The sequence below is a fragment of the Zootermopsis nevadensis genome, unplaced genomic scaffold, assembly GCF_977971745.1.
Source record: "Zootermopsis nevadensis isolate Lab colony 2312 unplaced genomic scaffold, Znev_1.0 Znev_ptg000001l, whole genome shotgun sequence".
NCBI lineage: Eukaryota > Metazoa > Arthropoda > Insecta > Blattodea > Termopsidae > Zootermopsis > Zootermopsis nevadensis.
The window spans coordinates 20,292,135-20,318,654 of NW_028259133.1; the positions used below are offsets into that span (position 1 = coordinate 20,292,135).

The window sequence follows — 26,520 nt, forward strand, 5'->3', positions numbered from 1 at the left end:
TTTGTTTAAGATTACGTTTTATTTACCATCCACAACTAGATCTTCCAATTTCTCTCTTACCTTCAAATCTTCCGAATAAAACGTGTTTCAAATTTCTTCTACATACCCCGCCCATCTCATCGTACTCATTTCATTACTGTAACAAATATTTGGTAAAGAGTTTGGAACTATGAAGATTCTCATCATGTAATTATGATCTTATTATTTTCTTCGTTGAAACAAAACGCAGATGAATAAAGCAGCTGGATACAGCCTACGTCAGGCAGTTAAGTTGGCTACAATGCGCTCCACGAGGGCGCTCTGCATGGATTACATATTGTCGACTTAGCATTTGTTCCACAACCGCTTCATTCTACATGAATATCCTCGGTGTCACATTGTAAAGCAAACAGTGTGTCAGGTAAGTTAAGTTTCTGCAAAGACACGAAGTACGAAATAATTGCCCTTTCATCCTCTAACGACAAAACACATTCACAGACATGGACTGCACTGAAATATGTTCCTACATTTAAGTCCTTTGCCAAGCCCTTAAGTTTGTTTTACAGTTATTAATATGTGAATATGTTTTGTCCTCTAAGAGTAACTTCAAAGAACTTCGCCTTAATCTTATCAGCAGTAGCAGGAAACAACACGACAACAGACAAAGTGATTTTAACGAGAATCTTCATAATCTATTTACATTACCTAATATCATTAGTGTTATAAGATCAAGTTAGGCGAAATCTGATTACGTAACACACATATGAGGACATTGAAAGGCATATAAATTTTGGTTTTTCAAGAGGGAGTTAACATAGCAGTTACAAAGTACATGGGAGGATAATATTAAAATAGATATTACAGAGAAATACGTAGTAAGGGTGTGGACTGAATTCATCTAGCTCAAGATAGGGAACGGTGGCGGGATTTTGTGAAAACGACAATGAACCATTTTGTTCTATGAGATGAGGAAATTTTATTTGTTAGAAAAGTGTACCATTCGCTGCTCAAGACGATGTCTTCACCGTAGATGAAACTACAATGCGAAGCAAGAGGGTACGTACCCTGAATATTGGTATCCCATTCTGACAGTAGAATTCAAATTAGTTCATCCAATATCAAGATTCCATCTACACACATTTTTTTAATAACCTTCAACACATCATTGGGCAATGTGCGTATGAATGTATGTACTAGTTTATTAACGTCACTGACGTCCTCCAAATTCCAGTCACCATTCTTCTCCACCAACCGCCGTCCGCCACTCCATCATGGATTCCTTTCGCCCATCTAATTCTTGGTCTACCTCCCTTCCTCTTTCCACTCCAGAACTTGTTTGGGCTGTCTGCTAGTACCTTGCTATCAACCGAAATAAAATTTCGAAAATTATTTTCTCATCTGCTTACAGAATTTTGTGTTTCTCCACGAGAGTCTTGTCGACTTCTTCAAATATTCAATCCGACTACAATTATTATTTTTTAATTGCAACACTTCTGAACCATGTTCTTGTAGCTGTCCCACAAATATTTTTAATATAATATTTTGCTCCTATTCTATGCTCTGAGAGGAAAATGGCGTCCAGGTTTCCAGTTAGTAATGTCACAAAAAAATCAAGAATGTTCTTCAACGTCTGCTTAAGCTGCAAGCCCCTTTGTCTTCTAACCTTCTAATGACACGTCTACGAACTTTTTAAAGCTTAAAAAAAACACAATTTCGCTGAAAACTAGTCTAGGCACTCGTTAAAAAGTGAGTTTCATTCCCATGTGCTTGTTAGTTGGGAGTTAGTATAATGGTTGACTCGCTAACGCAAAAGTTTCCACATTTATTCTAAACAGAAACAATTCCGTCACAGTTACAACGCGCAGGCGCACATCAAATCGCATTCAGAGTAGGATTAATACAAAACCATACGCACAACCATGTTAATTACCTTGCTTAAACAACGGATTAAGTTCCAATATTTACGCCGAATGAAAATTGGAAGCACATTTCTGGAGAGTAACAGCAAATTATTTTGATGGCTGTCCTCTGACTTACTGCGCCGTGTAGTCAGGTAGAAGTTTATCGACGTTTCAGAGGTCACTGCTGCCTCCATCATCAGGGCCGTGAGAACCTCAAATCTTTCTAAACGAATCATATCAATGCAGTTACCGCAAGAATTAAGGTTTAGTTCATTCAAGACACGACAGTGCACTGATTGATAATCGGAGTGCATTTGTGTATTGGTAGGCTGGCAATTTTAATTTGTAATCTAACTCCTCTATCCGAAAAAAAATCCTTCATGCTTTACTTAGAATTTTTTTTCCTCAAATTCAGAAGATATTATTAAACCAGTTTATAGAGCAAAATACTTGAATTATTATAAAGAAATTTATAAGGACACAGTGAACTGGGAATGTAGCTACGATAAGGGATAAAATAAATGCGTGTAAAATTTTGGCGTGACAATCTTTTCGGAAACGAAGAAGTGAGAGAGAGAGAGAGAGAGAGAGAGAGAGAGAGAGAGAGAGAGCCAATTAAGATTTCACCGAAATACGTTGTGAGACCGAGGTATACGTCTACCTGGATTCGAACTGCGTCTCATGGCGAACGATGGTTTAACCTGCAGGTTCTGTTATCAGGTATTTCATCGCTTTGCAAGGCAATTTATACCCTGCGCTCTTAACTCCCAGATGCTTGTACGCTGCCATGCCCCCAGGGACACACCCAAAGTGAGTTTCGTGTAGAACACTGGAGAAACCAAAGTTTTCCTTCCCTAGACACGAAGTTCAAGTCGCTTCGGGCCCTCAACCTCGCAAGCGTAGGGCAAGTACGACGGTTGGAACACAGTTTTCAGGGTAAGATTTTTTTAAACAGCGGCTCGGACATAAAACTCTGACATACAGAGTGTCCCCCCAAAAAGTATACATACATTCAATAAATTAAATAAAGAGATTTTTAATACACTAAAACGCGCAGTGGCACTTACTGAATTAACGAGTTTAATATACGTGTTCAAAATGTGTATAGTTGACAGCGGTCAGGAAATGACTGTCAAGTGGTCACCAAAGTTGTTGCTGTGTATACACCTTTTTCGAACATCCTGTATTTTAATAAAAGTATTCCATCCTATCCTCTCTTTCATCAGGAAATCAAATCTCCTTTGTGAATAACTAAATTTGTACTAACCGTGTAATTAACTCCGAAACGAAGGCATTCTTAAAAAGTGGACGGACGCTCATTGAGTAGAAACGACCCGTGTCTTGTGGATCTTTAAGGTCCATTCACAGCGTTTATGAGATCTCACAGCCGTTTCACATCTACGCCAGATTAAACCAGTCCACACCCTCCGACCAATTTTACTCGAGAATAATTTTAATGCGATCCTCCCTCCTACCCTTAACTCTCCCGAGCTAACTTTCTCCTTCGGACTTTACAAACAAAATTCTGTAGTAATTTCTAATTTACTCCATGCATGCTACATGTCTCACCTTGTCTTAATTTCATCATTCTAATACAACAGATATTATTTCCTTCAACAGCATTAACCAGCTGATTTTCGTAATGGTGAAGAATTGTGTTTTCTACGCGGTACGGACTTAATTTCTGAATAATATTTTGATGAGCTTCGTGTTATAAAGGGTTAACGAGGTTAATAAACCCAGTAAATGAGGGTTTAAGGCGCCACAGAACGACGAAGCGTTTACTACGCATTTCATGGTCCTTTTTCCTGCTTATTTATTTTACATCTTAACACTTAACAGAATATTGATGTTAGCTTCTTAACAACCCACTTTATTCGTACTAAGTAGACCTATTAATGTGATCGAAGTACGGCCTCACTGGTTCAATCTTATCTCGTCTCTCTCTCTTTTCACACATACACACAAAATCACTTTATGTTTTGTAATGTGACGTAATAACAGTTTCGACCTATGAATTATTAGACTCCTATGTCGTGTTACATCGTTTTGTTTGGACGATAAGCCTTCCCGATAGAAGAGGTTCATCTGAATTTAAAACAGGTCTACACGTGGTGTTAAAAACAGAGAGGCAAGTATAAGTATAATATTAAAATGAATCTTAATTTGCGAACTTGAATAAAACGGATCAAGAAATTGTCGAAATGAAACGGTTTTCGTGTGACTCATGGAAGTTTGGGGCCCATAACTACGAAGTAATAATGCGTTAAGTAAAAATCTGTCGAAAGTTCATGGAGTACCCACTAGCAAGAAGATCCCATTACAAAATTATAACCACAAGTAGCTGCTTGTTCTTACAAGCGTGTACAAGAGACTGGGCGTATGGGGGGACCCAAACAATTTATCTGGCTGAAAATAAAATTGTTATGTCTGCAACACAAGTGGAACTACGCGTTTTCAGACGTCGTTATAGAAACTTATAACGTGACGAAGGCCGGGAAACTATCTTCAAGAGACTGATATAATTCGCTGCCAAATACTGGGATAGTATTCTCACATTTTTCGTTTTAACTGCAAGCAAAATGTTTAATAGCTGTGCGGAAAATGTGACCAGAAATATAATTTAAGTTATAAAATACACATGAACGATAACGTCTCTTTTAAATTTAAGGAGACACACATTCATATAACAAGTGACTCTGTTAGTACAAACTCACTTCGCTGTTCACTCCGCTACTTTCTAACAAAACACAAGCCACAGAAGATCACAAAGAAAATTTAACCCTTCCGTAAACCTCAAATATCATACAGTTAAGTTTCTTATAATTCCACGAATTTTTTCTGAACTGAAATAACTACAGTATATGCAAAGTTTGTGGGAAATATTTCACAACAGACTTAGGGCACTAAATATTAACATTGTATATTAGACGACGCATTGTCTACAACATAGGGTTTACAATGTTTCCGTCTGTTTCACAGAACGTACAATCATGCATAATTATATGCAAAACTGCAATGTAGAAGAATCGATTTTCTATCATTACTTTAGAATCTTAACATCGAAATTTAGTTATGAACAAAATTAACCTTAATCTCGGCATAATATATATGAGTTTCACTTAACTTAACAAAATGTTGTAAATGTATGAAAATATTTATATTGGACAACAAAATGAGCAAAGGCGAATTAAATCCGAAACATAAAGAAATACTTTTTTTTAGTTAAAATAATTTTTCAAGACATGTATCTACATAATACGCTAGCTAGCCTTATGGGGGATCACACGTGTGAGGGCGTGTTTTGTTACAACCGCTGTCATGGTAATTCTGTTAAGGCGCGTTGGGCCTATGGAATATTTACGACTTTGCGTGTTTACTACTTTAAGATTTCCCCCCGTCATTTTTGACGGGCAATTTACTGCTTCAATACTTCGTATGTGGGAGTTTTCCCCTGATATTCCCCAGATGCCATCACTGGATAAACATGGCAGTAGTTTTCTTTTGAGGTGTGTGGTTGAATCAGATGTAGCGATTCGTTTTTGTTCTGTTTATTTTCAGTTGTTTATTTAACGACACTATGCCACAAGAAGATAATGGATAGTGCTCGTAAGTACATGGAATATAACAGTGATGGCCTATTTTTAGTCGCCAGTCTGGCACTGTGACTCTTAGTTCAACTACGGTAAGGGGGGTTTCATGCCTCCCCCCCCCCCCCACCCCAAGTTCGCCAGGCAAATCCTGGTCTATTCCTTATATTCATGTTTGAAAAACGTATTCCTAGCACAAACCAAAAATCCCCACTGAAGATTTCCCATATACAGTCTACAGTTATGCCAAAAAGTTCAGTACCAGACAAATATCTATTAACGCAGGCGTACAGACGAAAAGATCTGCAAACAGTGTATTACCTACATTAAGATCCGTTGAAGCCTTGAAACACTTAGGAAAAAGGAGAGGCTAAGTGCTTATTTGTAGCTCAATGATCGAATATTGATCGATTTATATACTTATTTTTGGTTACTAAACGCCAATGTCGCTGGATTGAATTGTACAGCGTTGGAAAATAGGATTGGTAATAGTCCTGGTCAGTTGGGAAAAAAAAAATTATGGACGGAAACAATCCTGGCATAAGACGATGTACTATCCGGCCATTTTGGAGAGGCTGAGATATAAATTAAAATTTAAGATAATCACCAATCATTACACTCTCTTCAACCTTCAAATCATGTTTATGGTTCTACATTCTATAAAAAGTTACCATGACAATAGTTCCACGCTTCTTAAAAATCTATAAAGTCACAAGATTTCAAGAACTTGGCGCTAGTGTCGTTCCCACCTCAGAAGTTTACACAGCCGTTATATTGATGGTAATTCCCACAGAGAATTATATATTACAAAATCTGTGTGCTGTCTAATGGCATGATGTTCGTACTAAGTTTCGTAAATGTCAGCTGATTCAAAATTTGTTTGGTGCAGATAGACGCAAATCATTAAAACAAAGCACCCCCCCCCCAATCCTGCCTTATCAAAATCTGAAAACCGGGAACAAAGCGTTGAAGTACGAAGATGCAACACTTAAGATCTTCTGTATAGAACCACGAAACTGAGAACCGAATATTGATCTCAGCGGTACAGGTGTAAGATTTCCCTCTATTAAATTGTAAAGTCAGGATATGAACAACAAAGTTTTAATACGACAAAGTTTAGAGTTCACAGCCTAATCTACGCTAATGGTTCCAGACACCAACTGTGGCCCAGATTTTCATAATATAAATCAACCATATGAATCAATAACACCCACGCTACCCACTTTCAGTACATCAGAAATTACATAATAATGCTAAAACTTAAAAAGTTATCGGTAGAATTCACGAAGCTAATTTCTCTCCAGATGCTTTAGCCTACGAGGTCAATTAATAATTAAACTATTTACGTATCAATTTCCGTGAGAATTTTCACTAGTATGTATTGCAAACGTTTAGTTAGCCATAAATAACCTAAGTTTTTAAGGATCCCCATGAATGCTACTAATTGCAGATGTGGCAATAACAACAATGAGGGGTTGTTTATTAATTACAAATTTCATTACTGTACTACATAACCTATTATTCTTAGAACAAATTAAATTTATAATCACCCTGTATTAATAATGAAATCAATATATTTGGCTTCACGTCAGCAGTCGAACAAGAAATGGTGAGAAAAGGGCACGAGTTATGTTGACAAGGAACTTCAATTAGGCCTACAGTTTTTCTTTTACCATTACAGTCCAAAATAAGAAAATTTAAAAATATTAAGATTCTAATTATTTTCAGAAATAAATTATTCAATATGAAACCCTCAAGATTCTGCCAATGAACTCAAGTAATTTTCGTAGTTATCTTACAATGTGGTGGTATTTTAAAAATCAACGCCGGCAAACATTTTAAATGAGATGGCACCCCCTTTCCAAATCCAACATAACTCAAAAATTCAAAAAGATTCCTGTCATATATGGGAACTGAATTTGCCCCTGGCCTGAGATAAATATATCCAGTCCACATTTTACATAATTTACATCTAATATAATTCTCCCATTTACATCTAGGTCTACAAGGATTCTCTTTCCTTCAGACCCAAATATTATAAGCATTCCTCATTGCTTCCATGCTAATACAACTCTCCTTAGGTGACATTTCAGGTTCTAATGGCGATCAGAAGGAAGATGGCTGTCTTCAGGGATGTAGGAGTGTAGTCTGGCAGATAACCGACGTTTCAGAGACAGTAGGCGCACGTGAAACATCGGTCAATATGTGTCAGATTAGACGAAACGCCTTCCCATAATAGGCCACCTTCATATTCCTTAATTTCAGTATTCCAACATCATCTCGTAAGAACTCGCATATTACGCAAATTATAGTTTGGAAAACAGGAAGTTAACAAGGCTATTACATTCTGTGTCGGACTGTATTAATTGCAGTCAATGCTGTGTTTCGCCTAATTTAACTTACGTCATCACAAGGCATCCAGACAAGAGGCTAAAATTAGGCCTAACAGATAATGAAGTACATCCGGTGTCCATGTTTCCATGTCAGTCTGCGAGCCTATTTGCGTACATCCGACCAAATAAATCACCACTCTCACCACTTCCTGGTCATTAAAAATATCATCATGAAGCATTATAATGGATTCAGTTTTGTTTCTGAATGTTGAGATACTAAATTCGTTTGTCGTAAACACTATTATTACGTCAATAAATGTTCTCGTAACGCGCAGTTATTAAAATACAACGAAGTCTTGAATTCTGCATGAATGTCGTAATGTTTTTCAAACTACCAAATCGTTAAGACATTTATGGAGCTTAAATTTCAGTCACGTTACAGTCTTCAACGATCAACAACGCCAATTTCTTCTCCTTTTCACAGATCAGACCTTCCGGCGCCTTACAATTCACAATCCCTCAGACAAATACAGGGAAAGTGTTTTAAATCTGGCCACGACCACTTCTCCTATCATCCTTTCCAATTCATTAATCATTCAACGCTGTACAATCTGAGCTTCTGAAAGCGTCTTCAACGCGCATTAGCCTTCAACAGCAAAAGAAACGAGACTGTACTTAACTACGTCACGCCATGTTTGTTGTAGCCCTCCGAGATGTTCATCAGAACTTTGTATAGATATCATTAGGCAGATTAAGCGTCTCTGATACGGTAAGCCTTTTCTATAATCATCTCCTGTCTTAAACACAAACAGATGAAACGAGTTTCAGCAACGAAGTTGAAAGCTGAGGACAGCGAAATAGCACACACGAATCTTTGCTATAATTTTCTGTTATTCCATCCACAGGCTTCAACCCAATCCACGTCGGCCAGAATGAAGAATTCCGTCTTCTGGGCTGTAGCGCCGTGAAGTCTGGTGGAAGTTTACCGACGTTTCGGAAGCTCTTGCTGCAACCATCATCAGGTAAACTTCTACCACATTACAAGGCGTTAAAGTCCAGAAGGCAGCGATATTCAAAGGAAAATCTCGACCAATTTATAGCGTTATTTATTCGTTTCGTTGTTAAACAAAATGAGGTTGTCCCAACAATTTCTATCGACAGCTTGTCAGCTGTCAACTGTGCCACAAAGCTGACGGTGGTCATTTTGAACGCCTACACTTGATTCGCTAATTTACCAGGTGCCAATGTTGACGTATGTTAGGGTTTAATGTATATTAAATTGTCTTTATTTCATTCACTGAATATGTGAATACATATTTTTGGAACTTTACTATTAGCATGATCAAATATAATGCGGAGTACATACAGTGTATGGAAAACAATGCGTACAAAATTTCGGCTGAAAATTCTGAAGAAAAGAAAACTCTTGGAAGAAATAGACGTGAATGGAAGGATGATATTAAAATGAATTTCAGATAAATATGTTGTGGAGGGTGTAGATTGGATTAATCTGATTCAGGATAGGACACGGTAGCGAGGTTATGTGAACAAGGTAATGAACATTTCCTAATAAGCAATTCAAAACTTCCGTCGTCTCACAGAGGGTTATGTACTTGTAAGTAGCAACCCCATGTTACTAGCAAAAGAGTCTAATAAGAATTACTTCAGGTCAATTCGAAATTATGAAATGAAGATCTTAGGAACAACATTTCTTTTTCCACATTCGAGTACAATAGACTACCTTTGTGCAGTACTCAGCGGGAGTACACTCTGAAAGCAGTATAGATTGCATGTGTCAATGGATTTATAAACCATTTTCCTTTGTATACTGTTCTATTTTCATACCAGAAACTTGTTAATTCTGTCGTAAAAGAAGACCGATGTTTGGATCCATTCTGTTACCACGCTCTGCAGACTTGAAAAATGAATTTTGTCACTAGCGAGTGATTAATGGATAAAATAGTACGAGAATGTGTTTTCGGGCTCGCTTTGTGTTATTTGATTCTCGAAATATCATTCATAATTGAAGGTCTTATTACACGTTGTTGAATAAACAGATAACGTGTTACCTACATGCACCGTTGCACCCATTATTTTGGGTTTATCCAGACAAAGGCCAGTGGTTGGCTATCTGACGTGAGAGGGTGCTAAAGTCTGGCTAACAGATTGTTGCTGTCTCATAGCAACGCTTCATCGTTACACACCTTAATTATACGTGATGTCAGCTGCATGAGAATCATGTAGCCAAAAATCACAACCCCGATAACATTTAAACATTCAGTCCGTACCGCGAAGTAAACACTACACTTCACCATTACATCGACTAGTAAACGCTGTTTAAGGAAATACTCGCTGTTTACAGTGAGAATTACACGAAACACATAAATACAAAACGAAAATTTGTTGGTTGTTGAAGCAGGTGGTACATATAATTACCACCGGATCTTAAAGCGTTAAACATTACATGTTAACCAAATTTAATGTCAGTTACGGAGTTATGACGGAGTATTGTGATCTGGGGGAAAATATAACTAAAGTATGACATAACAACTCTTTTACATCTGACTTCGAATTTGCACATAAACATGTCGATTGTGTCGACTCTGGAGTGCAACTGTACCTAATGCGCACTCATCATTCATTCTTTTATTCATTTTCATCCGGTTCCACTTATAATTGTTAAATATTTACAATACTTCGACCTGTGTTCAATTTAATCTGCTTCTTTCAAGTTGTTTATTTCTGGTACGTGGAACATTACTTTTGTAGGCAAATACCATCCAGCAATATTGCCAGGGACATTATTTATAAACGATTGGTATCAATATTTGATGGCCACAAATGCAAACTGCAGAATCATAATGTGAACAAAACCCTGATTCATTGTTCTATATTCGTTGTTGAATTCTGACGTCATTAAGGATTGACGTCATACTTATGATCAATTTTCAATAGTTATGGATTAGTTTGGAGGGTGGTACCACTGTGAGCCAAGACCACAAGATTATGAACCTTACACATTAAAAGAAACGAGGTTATACTGTTATTAACACTTTAAAACCTCAGTGGTAATTATATATACCAGCTGTTTTAATAATATCTCCCGAGTTTTGTTCCAAAAATTTTGGGTTTCTTATAATTCTCGGAATAAACAGCGATCATTTACTTAAATAGAATCAACCAATTGATCACTGTCGTGTTTTGTTCCAGTTCTCGCATTGTTACGACGGACTCACCGGCTCCATCTCCCAGGTGGCACTTGAGTGAACATGGCGTAACGGCAGAATTATATCGAATGGTCTAGAACCTTGTCCCAATACCAACTCTCACACGGACAGCCCCCTGAAGGGAACCCGTGTCTCCTGCACCATCAGCCGTGAACAATGAATTGAAAAGGATGTGGAAGGAAGCGGTCGTGTTAATAATTTCAGGTACTATCCCAGAATTTTCCTGGAGGGAATGAGGAAAACCACGTTTCTTGGAGCCTGAAAAATGGTTCGGGCTTTCTGTTGTAACCGCACGTTTCATCTAACGAGTGTGTGAGAGTCGATCGTTACATTTTAACGATGCTATAACGTCGAACGGACTGTCGGTTTGTGAAGAACACTAGAGAGATGTCTGTTTAAAGGGATACATTACTGTCACTTACGAAGGGCAGAAATATCCCACTGAACGCCTCGAGACATTTTAACTAGTCGATACTTTCCATCGTTACCTCCTAATATCAAATTCAGTACAGTCGTTCTCGAGTCGGTGCAGAGAAACGATTACAACAAAATATATTCAGCCACTTGTTTTTATTCATCACCGTGAATGGTCGATCGCTTTGTATCAATTCGACTGTTTCGACACGTTCTAAGATTCTAAGACCTGCCAACAGGACGTGTCTGGCGAGGAAATTGTTGTCTGGTAACTTGAGTCATATCCCTTAACAGCATTACCATAGCAACGGTTATAACAACACACACACATTCATAAATATTAACCCACAAGGCCCAAAATACGTAATCGTCAAATGATCACAAACCAGCAGTTGCTTGTTATGAATTAAAATACGTTTATAATTAAAAAATATAAGCACGTATCTTGAAACGAGTTTCGTTTTGTCATCAAGTAAAGATAGTGATCTATTCATTATTGATCGTCATGAAATAAAAATGAAGTTAACTTCTATACAAAGCTGAATCCTAAAAAAATAAGAATTATTAGCATTTGCAACTCATTACTGCACAGATGTCATGAGACACGCTTAATATTTGTAAGTGTCATTGGCTATAAACAAAAGCATATCAATTAAAGCATTTAATTAGTGTAAAAGCCTTCGTTATATTTTAATAATAACAGAATGTGGAAATACTTCGATTTATTTGAAAAAAAGTATTGAACACCACCCACAAAAACAAATTAATTTTACAGTTTACCTTCAAAATTAAAAAGAAAACAGATCACAACAAGGCAGACGAAGGAGGGGCATTGAATTATACCATCTGAAATTTCAGAGGCTTGTATTTTTCATCAGTGAAATAAAATTAAAAAGACCAATTAGCAAATCAAGAACTGAAAACAAAACACAAACGCTGCCAATGAACGAAATCATTATTTTCAAATACAAACAGCACAAAAACCTTCCAAAATGTGTGCTTACTTCTTCACGCATTCACAAATATACTCTTCGCAAAAAAACAAAAAAAAACAACGCTATATCTCTCATACAATTATCTCCATTAAGATTAAAGACGTATCAATCTCAATGGACAAGGCAAGATAAAAGCTAATCAGACTGTCAATAAATTATCTGCTGGTTATGTAACCCCAAGGTTCATCAACGCACCCTAATAAACTTATTCTACTTCTTTCGGAACCATTTTAATATTATACTCCCTAAATTACATCTTATCTTCGGGCTTCCGCATAAATTTCTCATCTCTCGCATGCGTGCTACATGTCCCATCCTTTTTATCCTCTATTTGATAACCCTAAGACTATCTGTATTAACAGCAATCGTTCGTATTTTAGGGTCCCCACGAATCAGAAAGTTCAACAGGTCACAGTTACAATGATTGAGCATACTACATTCTCACGTCAAAACCCTTCACATGGCACTGGGTTTTTCACTTGCATTTATGAAAAATCCGTCGGTATAACACAGTTTTATACCGCCAGATAAAAATAGAACGTCCTGGCTTGATTCTATAAAAAAAATACATTTCGTTAAGCATTATTGTTACAAAATCCCGAATAAATCATTCCAGCTGATTTGAAAAGAAACTTTAAAACGCTTATCTGTCACCTTAATCAATAAACCAGAAGTCTAAAAAATACTTTCAATGCAAATCTACTCGTAGTAATAAATACAAAATGTAATACCTCAAATATTGAGCTCATATTTCCAATATTTTAGACTTAGCAAATTTCCCTTACATAGGCCTGCCTATACATTACAGTCCCGCTCTAAAATTAGCTCTCATTGAGAGCTACAGCGTACATTAACTTTCATTATCAATTTATCCTTCGACAAAGTTTAAACTAGCGGTGCCTGGCAAGGTACCAACTCGGCGAAAGGGTGCGAACAAAGAGTTGGGATAATCCCCAACTCCACTTAAGTATAATCGGAAGGTTAATCCTCCTTAAAGACATTTAAGTTAATTTAAAGAAACACGTTTTATTTTCCATGCCTTAAGTTCAGGGTGGCAAAAATTCCCTACAGCGATTACAGAAGTCAGATCGACTGCATTAAATGCGCGGAAGAATAAAAATGTTGTTAATGCACCTCTAAACCCAATACATAGTCATAAAAAACGTTGTACCAGAAGAAATGGAAACACAAACTTGATTTAAGTAACATCAAGAAATATTTCATAATACTTAAAATATAAAAAAAAGGAGTTCCTCCAAGTTCGTCTCTTTAAAAAAAGAGAACATAAATATATTTCGTGTACGTCTACAACAAATTTAAACAAAATCTTACGTTTCGTTAAGAGATCCTTCATAAACTGGTTACACTCACCAGTTGTCATGTAACTATCCCCTACAATGGGACCTCGATTATTTGATCTCACAACATCTCTTCGGGGAAAAAAAAAGACTGTTTAACATTTACCACCTGCTTAAACATTGCACATTTCCGGTAAAGTTTATTTAAGGGTTTCGTATGATTCCCCAGAATAAAAATAATTATTTCCCTGTACATCATTAACCAACTGAAATGAGATGTGTTTTCTATGAGGTAGGAACTGAATTTTTTTAAAAAAAAAATCATTTCGACAAACTTCGTGCTTCAACCTAAGTCACAAGTTGCTAATGCATGTTTCTCATGCAGCCCTCCCGATTTAAATTAATCAAAAAATTTACCCCCTTACTGTGGAGGATACTTGCTAAATCACTAACTTAGTTTCCAAAATTTTATCTTAAAAATTCACTAACAAACAAAACAAAATTTAGCCGTCTCTGTCACGAAGCTCTCACTAATCATCACCGAAACGTCTTCGCTCTTGCTTTATCCTTACCGGAAGGACAAGCGGGCATTGCCTGGGAACCTTCTAACTATAAGATGCTTTTTCTCACCCCGATTTTGTTATGACGCAATGAGCAGTAAAATTAAAAATATGCATAACAACACAGACCGGGCATTGCTACCAAATCACCACCCCTACTTCGTATTCGGGAGGTCCTGGGCTCAAATCTGAGCGTAGAACCTGTCATTCTGACACGTGTGTCGTCGTTTTTCTCAGTCCCTCTATTTTTGTAAAGCGTCATACATTATGCATCCTTTAAAATTCACTCATTAATCAATCATTCGACGCTATAAATTCTAAAGAACTACTACGTCGTTAAAAAAACTACAAGACAATTAAATTAGCTTAACATGTTAAATAGTAACATTTAAAATATTATATGATGTGTATTTTTAGTACGCAGTAAATTAATACGAAACTCATATAAAAACCTTGGTTAAACGGTTTAAATTTTCCTAGATTTCCTTTATTAAGAACGGATAGGGTGCCCCGTCCACCCTGGTTAATCGTGGTCCCACTGTATGTATAATTTTGCTGTATATATATATATATATTTATTTATTTCCCTCCTGAGAATACGAGGAGAAACTCCACAATATAAAATGAGACATCTTTCCTTCTACCAACAAATACTGAGTCCAACCAGAATTACGTAAGTCTAATTTACACAGTCAATTGAATAAAAATTTCCATGGATATTATCCATCGTCTAGTAAATATAAAACGTAAAACGACGTTTCGGAGATGGGACTCTATCTCCGTCTTCAGGTTCCTACACAGTTGGGCCCACTAGATAGAGCTAGATAGAGTACCATCTTCGAAACGTCGTTTTACGTTTTATATTTACTAGACGATGGATAATATCCATGGAAATTTTTATTCAATTGATTCTTCACCATCGTCAAGAAGTTTTAGATTTGATATAATTTACACAGCTTTTTGAGAGCCGACTTATTTCTTACCTTTATCACATTCTCAATCAGACGTCATTTTAATCTTTGCTGCAACTCTGAGTTCCATGACTCGATGACGGGGGAGTCGAGTGGATTCCTTGGGCGTCGGTGCACTTGCACTTGAAATTGTTGATACCACAAAATAATAACTTTGGCACGGTGATCACTAAAATATCTTCAATCATATTTCAAACATTCGAAAAAAATACCGCATTTAAACTAGTTTAAATAATTTGCAGCTTCCTATCAATTAATTTACGTGACTTCATTCGTATGAACTGACAGCTCTAATGTCAGCCTTCTTCAAAACGGTATTTAATTACAATATCATGAGCAAATATGTCTCATAACGTGTAGCTACTAAAAATTAAAAATCGAAGCACACAACACTACGCATTTAATTAATATTACGCCGTTTTGGGACATGTAAATGGAATATATTATTGTACCACAAATAAAAAAATCAATAATTACTTTGTAACTAGAAAATACCAGATGCTAATGTCTGAAAACAAACATTTCAGGATTACAAATGTCACAGTACGCATTTTTCACGAACTGATCGCCCCCACAGATAAATATAGCAAAGTATTCACAAGTAAATAATTTAATTGCATGATAAAACATCTAAATATGTATAATAAGAATTAAAATCACAGTAAATTCAATCACGTGGATCAAGATAAAAAGTTGATCAATTCTTCGTTCTTTTAGGCTATCAACACCACTGTGCAGTTTATCTGCTGCATAAATCTTGATATCTTCTTAGCAGTCCGTAAGAAGGCAAACACGAATTGTTCCCCCACAACCGGTAAATGTCACGTGCCTCTCTAGATGTTACACTTCAAAGCAGATCCTCACACATATCGAGGTGTGACCTGCAAAAGCCTGAAGCCACCTTATGACTGCTTTGGCTGAACACTGCCTCACTCAAAGCGCCACCAGGCCTTCACATGACGTCACTCCCGCACCTGCGTATTGCAAGACAACGGAACCAACCAACATAATCAGAGAGGCTGGCTACGTTCTTCCTGGACAGCAAATGGTCGTGACGTATCATACAGGCATACCTCGTTTATCAACGCCGCAATTTAAAACCTTTACAGACTAATGGTAACTATGTGTACCACTGGCTTTATTTCATGTTCAATAATTGGCGTGCTGTATAACTTGTGTTGGGCAAGGCCGTGGTCTAGGCAACACGGAGTTTTCCTCCGTGGCATCCCAACAATTACTCCATTCACACACAGAAGAAGGCAATGGCAAACCACTTCTGGATCATCTGCCAAGAACGTATATGAACAGGTCCCAGTCCGAGAAAAGGATGGAAGGATCCTGTTCATATGGACCTGTCGTCAGACAGAACACTAAATAATAATAAGATGAGGTGGTCTAGCGGTTAGAACGCTGGCCTTGTAATCCTGGGGTCTCGGGTTCGAATTTATAACTTGTGTTGGGCAAGACCGTGGTCTAGGCAACACGGAGTTTTCCTCCGTGGCATCCCAACAATTACTCCATTCACACACAGAAGAAGGCAATGGCAAACCACTTCTGGATCATCTGCCAAGAACGTATATGAACAGGTCCCAGTCCAAGAAAAGGATGGAAGGATCCTGTTCATATGGACCTGTCGTCAGACAGAACACTAAATAAATAATAATAATACAAAAGTCTGTCTACAACTTTCATCGGGTTCTCCATGAACACCAGAACGTTTAACGACGTTACTCTGTAACCTGCTACAAGTCCAGACGATGACGCAACCCGTACGACAAAAATCAAATTTCCATGACAACCTCAAATTCTACCAGATATTGAAGCATACTGTGCACTAATTTTAAAGCAGAATTTGTTCGTGGAGGGGGGAGGTGAACGCAAGTTCACGATGTTCGCTTTGTCAAAATGCACCGATAACGCGATGCCAACAAAAGCTGTGTAGGGAAGCCCGCTCTACTATCATGTCAGGGAAGTTGCATAAACATCACGGCGCACATGTAAGTACAGATATCGGTCTTGCTGTTTGAGGGAAACTTCCGATGAACCTGTGAGCTGTGCGATAAGAGTACATTGCCTCTAAAAATATGAAATTGAGAACGAATGGCAAGACTGTATTGCAGAACACAGGCTTTTAGATCTTTTCAGAACTTCTGACACGTTTACCCTAAATTTCTGTTATGTAAATAACACAGGATACATGACTTGCTTTGAAAGAAAACTAAAACAAATAACAGCAGAATCCTTCTTGAAAAGATGACAGTAGCTCAGCTACTTAAAAACAAATCACGCCTTTTATGTAACCAGAAGGTTCATCAGTTTTTACAAAAAACCCCGCCACAAGTACTTATCCTGAGCCACGTGAATCCAATCAATAACCCCGCACCTATTTACATGCCATTCACTTTAATATTATCACCCTATCTACACCTAGATCTTCCTAGTAGTCTCTTCCCTTCAGGCCTCCTAACCTAATTTTTGTACGCATTTCTAATTTCCCCATGCGCACTACATTCCCATCCCATCTCATCATACTTTGATTGTTTTAGTAATAAATGGTGTAGAGGAAAAGCTTCAAGCTCTTGATTATGTTAATTCTCGGTTCACTCGTCTTATACCCAAATATTCCCCTCAGCACCCCGTCCTCAACACACTTAATCGCTACTGTTAAAATTTCAAAGCAAATGTGGGGGGAAAAGCAGGGCTATCTCCATATCCTTGCAAGAAATAATTTGTAACATCAAAATAAAATATTAGTATCAGTTATTGCAGAGGGTAACGTTTCGGGTATTAACTTTAGTCATCAAATGTGTTTGTCCTATACGGCAGATGGGTTGATAACGTTCAACTTTCGACCAAACTCGGAAACTGATATGAATTAATGCTGTCAGCAAATGAGAAATTCCACGTAAACTGAATTAAGCAAGAGAGATCTTATGTATGAAATTGAAAACTATCAGGTAAACACGATAAGGAAGTCTCAGATGAGAAGAGGCCAGAATTTGAGATGGAGGGGTAAGAAATTAATTTTAAACAGTCTCCCCCCCCTTATCAAGTTCCTCGTACGTTCAAAGCACTTGTGATATAATATGACGAGACTTGTTAACGCACAGTGTAGTCAAGATTCATTTTGAGACAAACGTTAATAATTTACGACCATTATAAATATTAATTATTCCTAATCCCTTTAACAAATTTCACTGCAACACCTGTATAGGAGATAAAATTTAACGTTTAGAAGAGAAAACTGAAGAAAAGCGAGAGAGAATACATTTAACGGAGAGAAACAGATAAATTTAGGGACAGGATTTCATTTCATTCAGCTTCCGGGAGCGTTGAAGCCCGTAATGACATAGATTGACCGATTTTAGATTACTTAATACTTCAAAACCCAGTGGTATATACCACATTCACTAGCTCTAAATTTTGTCCACAAAGTTTATTTGAGTGTTTAATAAAACAGCGATCATTTCCTTAAACAGGATTAAGTATTTGATCAAAGTAATGGTGAAGTGTCGTGTTTTCTTTGCGGTACGGACTGAATCTTTAAAGCGTCGTAAGGATTCTAAAAAAAATGCTATTTCCTCCCTCCTGAAATCGAAGTGTCTCTCATTTCTCCCCCCCACCAATTTCCTCTTTGCAAATTCTACTCTTCTGCTATCTTTCCTATCTTTCTCTCCCTCAAAAGGGTATCCTTTGATTACAAGTGTACCATAACCTGCAAAAATGACGGGAACAACACGTAAACACCCAAAAACCGGGACGAAGTATGGACACGACCTGGGAAATTGACAGAGAACAATATCTCAGCTGGAGGAAATACCAAAATTTGTCTCTTTCATCTCATTCAAGCCACAGAGTTCCCATAACAACGTCACAGACGCCTAGAACTACCGAATATGTGCATTACACCTAAAGAATTAATGATACCAAACACCTGTTTGTTACCACATAAATATTTAAATGCCAATATCCAATTATAATGTAGATTGTATGTATTTTACACACAAACAATTCAACATATTTCATACATAATTTATTGAACACGCCCATATGTAAATAGGTCTATTTATCGTATAACATCTGCTACAACCCAAGGTCATCAACCAATACACTCTCTAACGGTTTATGATAATAATAATAATAATAACTTAATATGTATGAGATGAATGTTACCACAATTTCGATAATGGCATTGTATTTAGAAACCTACGTTTCGGAAATATACAATGCTTACACTTTTATCCCTGAAGATGGAAGCAGTATGATCCTCCGAAACATTTGTTATCTCCCTACAAGACCACACGACGTCACAACCCATATGACCACCAGCGACATGTTCACTGAGAACACAACTTCATTACACGAGGTAACACATCTGACACATATCAGAGGGACGCTTGGTTCGAGTCTCTCGCCCGAATACCGACAGAATATTTTCGCGTTTTTATCGAGGTCTACGTATCTTAAATAACAACGTACTTTTTTATATACTCGTAAGAATTTGCAGACTTCGCTGCTGACGGCAGAGGAATCAACGATGTCTGTGAAATGTGCACATTTGCACATTTTTTCTGCCTGAATGTTTAATGTTCCAAGTTTCGTAATGTTATAAAGAAGGAAGACATCACAGAAACAGTTTTAACGAGTTTCGTCTGTTATTGCTTGTACTATTTATTATCCGACTGCTTTGTGTCATCAATTTTAGATAAAGCTCTTTTGGTTCTAAAGTCGTTGACAAAGTTATAATTTCACACTTCCGTGACTTCGCTCCTGCCTCGCGCCTCCAAAGTTGTCGCAGAGTTTGAGAGTTGAGTTTAGTAACTCCTAACAAACGGTCATTTTACGTCAAACAGAAAGAATAACTTTTAGAGTATACACCCAAAAACAATTAATAAAAATGTAAAATAAAAATAAACACTTATGTATTTGCCTTAATCCTCTTACTTCGTTCTTAACTGCCCCTACAGTCTCTCAAATTTCTGACTCAAGCTTTCCAAATATTTTATTAAACATTCCTGTTAGTCACCTTCGGATATTTTCCTACATGACACCATAAAAGAAAAAAAAAACCCACCAATACCAGACACGAAATTCGAAGCCCCGTCCACGGTATTCAACCATTCAGGGCCCACTTCCTACACCAACTTCAAGAAGCAATGTGGTAACCTGTTTCATCAACTATTATAACACTTACAGCAACAGCTTACGACCCGGGAATCAAACCTTTTTGTATCGAATGGTAATACAGTTTATAACAGCATTATTATTGCAAGACGCATTGAAATTACAAAAAAAAATATGGAACTGCTTTACAAATTAAATTATACGTTAAAACTATTCATTGCGACCGCCAAAAACACAGCCTCGTTTCAATTTCTTGTTACCAGGGTCGTCACAGTCAGAACATAATTTCAATTTTAACAGCGTCACGCGTGACGGGCATCGGCTATTATATTAGGCTACACATCTCCAACAAAGGTTTGTCGAAGCTCCCGGGAGGTCACAATCGCTCTGTATGAACGTATGTTTACTTCAATCAACAACATTACGTCATGAAACTACTGGCCCTCCCTCTGGCTGTTTGAAACGTGTGACAAGTATATTTTCTGTTGGGCACTGACCTCACAATAGGGTTGCCCGCCACGGCAGAGTCTGCATCAAACTTCGCTGTGACGTAAGCCGACATGAGACGGTTGGTACAATATTTTCCAAGAAGTTTAGTCTCGTCTAAATACCTAGAGTCGGAGAGTTTCCGCGCGTTAAAATCAGTGACAACACCGACGCCCGCCTGTTACGGGCATTTCTGTAACTTTGAGGGATTTTAATGTGGCAAAACACAGCACAACTTGCTTACTTTTAGGACGAGAAACATAAGATAAAGCAAGATACGATTTTCGACAATTTTTATATTCGTTTCAACCCTTTATAGATAAGTGGTAATTATGTATACCACTCACTATTACGTTCACAACACTGCATGGTTACAGTATATCTACCGGTTTCATTTGACTCTCAGAATAATGATAAAAAAAACCTGTCTTCGAGACAACACGCAGCTAAGAAGACAGACATCTTTACACCATTAATTAAAAGTCTTTGTAAAAACATCAAAATACCGAAGAACATAAAAATATTTAACGTTCTACGTTAATACGGCGTATAGTGGAACAGTTTTACTTTACATTTATAGTACACCAAGATCAAAATAAAGAAACTTAAGGATGTGAACACATTTTATAAATAAATAAATACATAAAACGCTTTTCTGAATTCACTTATAACACTCGTACATGTCACACACACAAACAAACAAACATACGAGTAATTGTACGCTAAAATTTAAGAAAACCTAAAATGGCTATGACAAGCATGTTCGTTCCACATCGGAAGCATGGCGCTGCTACGTCAATAAATTATATCCAAAACATTTCAGCTTCCCAAAGGGACCAAACCGGAAGCCGATGTCCAGTCAATCGATTACAGATACCACGTCCACAGCTGATTAACCATTGGCACTAGGACGACTGGCGAAATTATTTCGCATCAAACAGCGCACATCAGAACCTCCTGTGTTCCCTACCCGAAAATCCCTGGGGCGTAGCGCTTCTTCAGAAGCTAACAGTCGCTTAGCCAATCAAAAGATTCCCCTCCCTTTATTGAATCCAAAGGTCCATTACCGAGTTCAACTAGACCCTATCTTGTGTCAGCTTAATCCATTCAAATAGCCTCATATGCTATTAAAAATCCAACCATCCACGTGCAGTTATCCGAAATGTCTTCTTCCTTTCAGATATTACGATAAAATTCCGTCACCATTTTTCGTATACGCCATGTATACGTCTCATCACTTCACAAAACAATATTAAAATAGATCTTACATAAACAAGACCCCGAGGATATAGATTGGATACAAATGGCTAAAAATAAAATCCATGTTAGTTCTTATAACCAAGAGGAACTTCTTCATCCACTGACGGACAATCGTCTTCTTGAGAAGGGTCCTGCATGAGTTAGTTCTGGAGAGGCGCGCCCTTAAACCAGACACATTCTTCCATAACAAAAGCTAGTAACCTGAACAGTACAGTTCAAAAAACAGCTGCAGAAACAAAGTACTGCTTTCCAGTCACGTCGACCAACCTTCCAGCTCAAATGTCCCAACTAGATAACGAAAATGACATCTCACCTTCTCACCCCACGGCTCCAAACATGGTCTCACTGCGTTCAGTAAAGTACTCACCTGCAAAGAAAGAAAAACAACTGAAGTTAATAAAGACAGGAGGCAGCTCTGCCTGCATCTGCAGTGTGTTTGCTTTTCATATTACAATAGGCCTATCATACTTTGTTTAACGACGCTATCACAACTGTATATATCTTGGAATAGAAAGATAATTATGAATAATGAAATTGTCTTACTGTTTTGTTGTGTCTCATTGTTCTGTTGTTTCTTATTGTTTTTGTTGTCTTATGTTTTTTTGTGTCTTATTGTTTTGTTCTGTTGTTTCTTATTGTTTTTGTTGTCTTATGTTTTTTGTGTCTTACTGTTTTGTTGTGTCTCATTGTTCTGTTGTTTCTTATTGTTTTTGTTGTCTTATGTTTTTTGTGTCTTATTGTTTTGTTCTGTCTCATTGTTCTGTTGTTTCTTATTGTTTTTGTTGTCTTATGTTTTGTTGTGTCTTATTGTTTTGTGTCTTATTGTAGGACCACTGCCACCGGGTAAAAACCCATTTGCAGTCAAATAAATAATAATTAATGCGGAAGGAAGTGATACAGTCCCTTTCGTATGCCTGCGAATCTCGAGTTTAGTTCCAACATAATTTGTCCTAACTTCACAGAACAGAGTCCTCCTTGAGAAGCTAACAGTTACTCAGCTGGTTAAGAAACGTCCTACATTTTATGGAACCTTACGGAACATTAGCGCATTCACAAACACCTTAAAACTGAGCCAGATAAATTCAAGCCTACTTTTTAAGATTAATTTAAAATATCTTGTTGCCATCTGTTCCTATGTCTCCCAAGTTGTCAGTTTCCAACTGAAACTCCGTATACAGTTCTCATGTGACAACACGAGCTGAACGTTCTAAGTGTCTTGATTTAAACCGAATCGAAATTCGATTATCGGAAGATCACATACAGTGGAACGCTCTGGAATACTCTGTACGCGCGTTCTGAAATGTAATCCGCTATTAGGTTATCACAGTACCGAGCCCCTCATGCGAATACACATCGACCTGCACATGTTTCGAATTCCACCTTAATGCGTCTCATTTAGACTCACAAAAGAGAGCAGACTGGGTTGTACTTCGCCCAGAAAGTAGTGCCACGAACCGTAAATGCCACCGATCTGTGCCGGATCACCGCCTCTTGTGCCTTCAACCACACACAACGACGATAAACACAGCAATCCACTGAGCTTTTAACACCTTGAAACCCAAACTACATCTAAATATTATTTAAGAATTCAGTCCGTACCGCAAAGTAAACACTACACTTCACCATTACGAAGATCAACTGGTTAAACGCTGTTTAAGGAAATAATCGCTGTTTACAACTGAGAATCACACAAAGCAAATAAACTACATGGGCAAATTGCAGAGGAAATGATTGCTAAAGCAGATGGTACATATATTTACCATTTAAATTTAAAAGTTAATACGAAAATACGAGGTCCCTAATATCCATTTAAACCTTTAGTTATATTTCTTCTACTCTTAACAGTTCCATCTTTCTCTTCGTCTCTTTTTGTTTTCTTTCCTTCCTTCCTTATTCTGTTTCATCTCATTTATCTACTTGTTTATTTCCCCAATTCTTTCCTTCTCATTGCCCTCATATCTCATTCATTCCTTCTTATTTTCCACTTTTATTCACGTTCCATTATAAAATGGGCTCAATCATAAACCAGAACGCAACTATCACTACCCGGCTCTCGACAGGAACTGCATGAGTAAAGTATCGCTCCATAAAACAAAACCAGCTTATCGATTTTGTATTAGGGGTTGAAAATGACGTTCGTGTGAAAGTTGAGTGTATCTCCTCCCTCGACCCCTCACCATTTATGTGTCCCCTTTAGATGTTCTCCTTACGAGAAAACCCATCTCACAGTCTTTTAGAGAGTTGATTTGGCACGACTGCTGAGTGGGGACCCGAAAAATGGCCTAGATAACAAAGCTGGATGCAACTCCAAATGAACGGGGGCGAAACTTCAAAAGCCAGCAAATATTGCGATTTTCGCCTGATACAAATATCAAAAAAATAATAAAACAATGTTTTTGTTTCGTCCGTGATTAAAAAGCAACCTTTGACTGGCAGACCACTATGCTAAGTTGTTCAGCAACATTTCAAAACATTCCGATCACTTTTTTTTTAAATTCCAGCACACACAGAAATGTTTCACCGGAATTCAACATCATAATGCAGCCACTAAGCGGGAAAGAAGCAAGAATGAAATTTCCACGAACACATCACCAAGGCAACGTTCACAGACTCCTTAAGGAGCAGCTGCAGCAGCGAAATACAAAAACTCGCGATCCAGAAAACGAGATTACGTTCTTTAAAAATAAACTAATTGTTCTGGGTAACGAGAAATTTAAGACTCAAGGATGCCGTTAATTATCTCAGGTTCTGGTAACATAACATTCTCTCCCTGACAATCACATGGAAACCAAGTAAGACCAAAATTCAAAATCCTGATCAAATTCAGTGAAAATCTGCTCATTTTCCGATATTCATCGCTTTAGAAAGACGAGTGGGCACCGCCTGGGAACCTTCGTAGCCGTAAAGTTATCTGTTCCACCGTTAAATATAATATCGGTGACTACTCGACCACTTACTCTTCGATCTCTAATGTATTTACTTATTCGGTTTCAAATGGTCCATATATGAAGATATAACATTACATCATCAGTTGATAAATAACCTTTAAAATTTAAAATTTACATACCAGGATTTAAGCTATATTTCCAACATTTTAGCCAAACACACAAACATTAAAGATAACAGTTTTTTTAAATGCCTCAATTATCCTAGAACAAAAATATTCTTTCCAAATTATCAACATTTTTATCTGCATTCAGTTCACAGATGCAGAATTTAAATTCTTGTATCCACACAACTTCCATCAACGGTGAGGATTTGTGGATGTTAAAGCGGGCGGTACATATAATTTAAACTGTGCTTGAGGAGACTTGACATTTTAAAATTAATTCTATAAACATTTATATCAATTCAACTGATTTTCATTATTTGGCAAACGCAAATTTCCCGTAAAAAAAGAAGACTGATGGATCTATATTATTTTATACACAATTGTGTTGCTATGTAATACAATAAGATAAACTAATGGGTTGCGAGTTTTATATGATACCCCGTCGGTGAAATGCAACAGTATAATGGATATGTAAAAAATTTCGTATGTTTTTTTTTAAGTAATGCTATTTCTACTGGAATACATCACTTCCGAAAATAAAATAAGTTGCTATTCACGTTCTGTATGGTACAAAAACGTCATCTCTTACATTATATATTTTGAGTGTGTCAAGAAACAGAATGTTCAAGGGGAATATATGGACCGAAGACAGACGAGGTGAGAATGAAAGTAATAATATTACCATTATCAGATCCATCTTGTGATCACAGTAAAAAGTCATCACATTATATAAGACAGTGAGGATCTTCTCAACAAGGTCTCTGCTTCTCAGAGTTTTAGAGTGAAATTTTATAACATGAATTAATAAAAAATCAGCTATATTCAAGCATCTAAGTTCACGACAAATGTAAAATAACAAAATAAAATACCAATGTTTTTAAATAAAGGACGACAAATTTTTTCATCTCATCTTCAGCTCGATGTTAACACGTGGAATTAAATTTAATCTTACGCATGCGCAAAACTACTGTCATAGTGACATCATCGTTCGATAGACATAATCTACCTTTTCTGAAGCTCTCAGATACAGCATGACAACACATTAAAATTTCCATTAAAACTCATAAAAGTGTTACACTGGGCTTCAGACCTGACAGGTATTTTTAAACGACCTAAATTACAAAATAAAGAAAACAGTAAAAATATAATTGGCAAAGTAAATTTATTCTCGTGTTCAATCTTCGTCAGATTCACACACCACATATCGGTCAAGTCCCACTTCGTACCCCGTTTGTGAACTGTTCACTGATGTCAATATATTTTTTTTCTGAACTACATGTTTCAATCAGAAATTTTATAATCTCAAGGTTCATTATTTTTACCCAAGTCA

General features: G+C 37.1%; 1 protein-coding gene and 1 long non-coding RNA gene across 10 annotated transcripts in view; one reads left to right on the plus strand and one right to left on the minus strand.

Moving 5' to 3' along the window:
- rdgA (retinal degeneration A) overlaps window positions 1-26,520 on the minus strand; it is a 222,342-nt gene that overhangs the window by 110,535 nt on the left and 85,287 nt on the right. For 2 of the 9 annotated variants that reach the window (XR_015534387.1, XM_087346012.1), the window contains exon 1: window positions 15,281-16,246. The exons of 5 other annotated variants lie outside the window; for them this stretch is intronic. The gene's annotated coding sequence lies outside the window, so the exon portion shown is untranslated. Of the gene's footprint in view, window positions 1-15,280; window positions 16,248-26,520 lie in introns of those variants that run through there. 2 more of the 9 variants (XM_087346017.1, XM_087346024.1) reach the window with 2 other exon arrangements.
- On the plus strand, window positions 8,593-12,157 carry LOC147875247 (uncharacterized). Its single transcript, XR_015534405.1, has 2 exons — window positions 8,593-8,825; window positions 11,014-12,157. It is a non-coding gene; the product is annotated as an uncharacterized LOC147875247 (long non-coding RNA).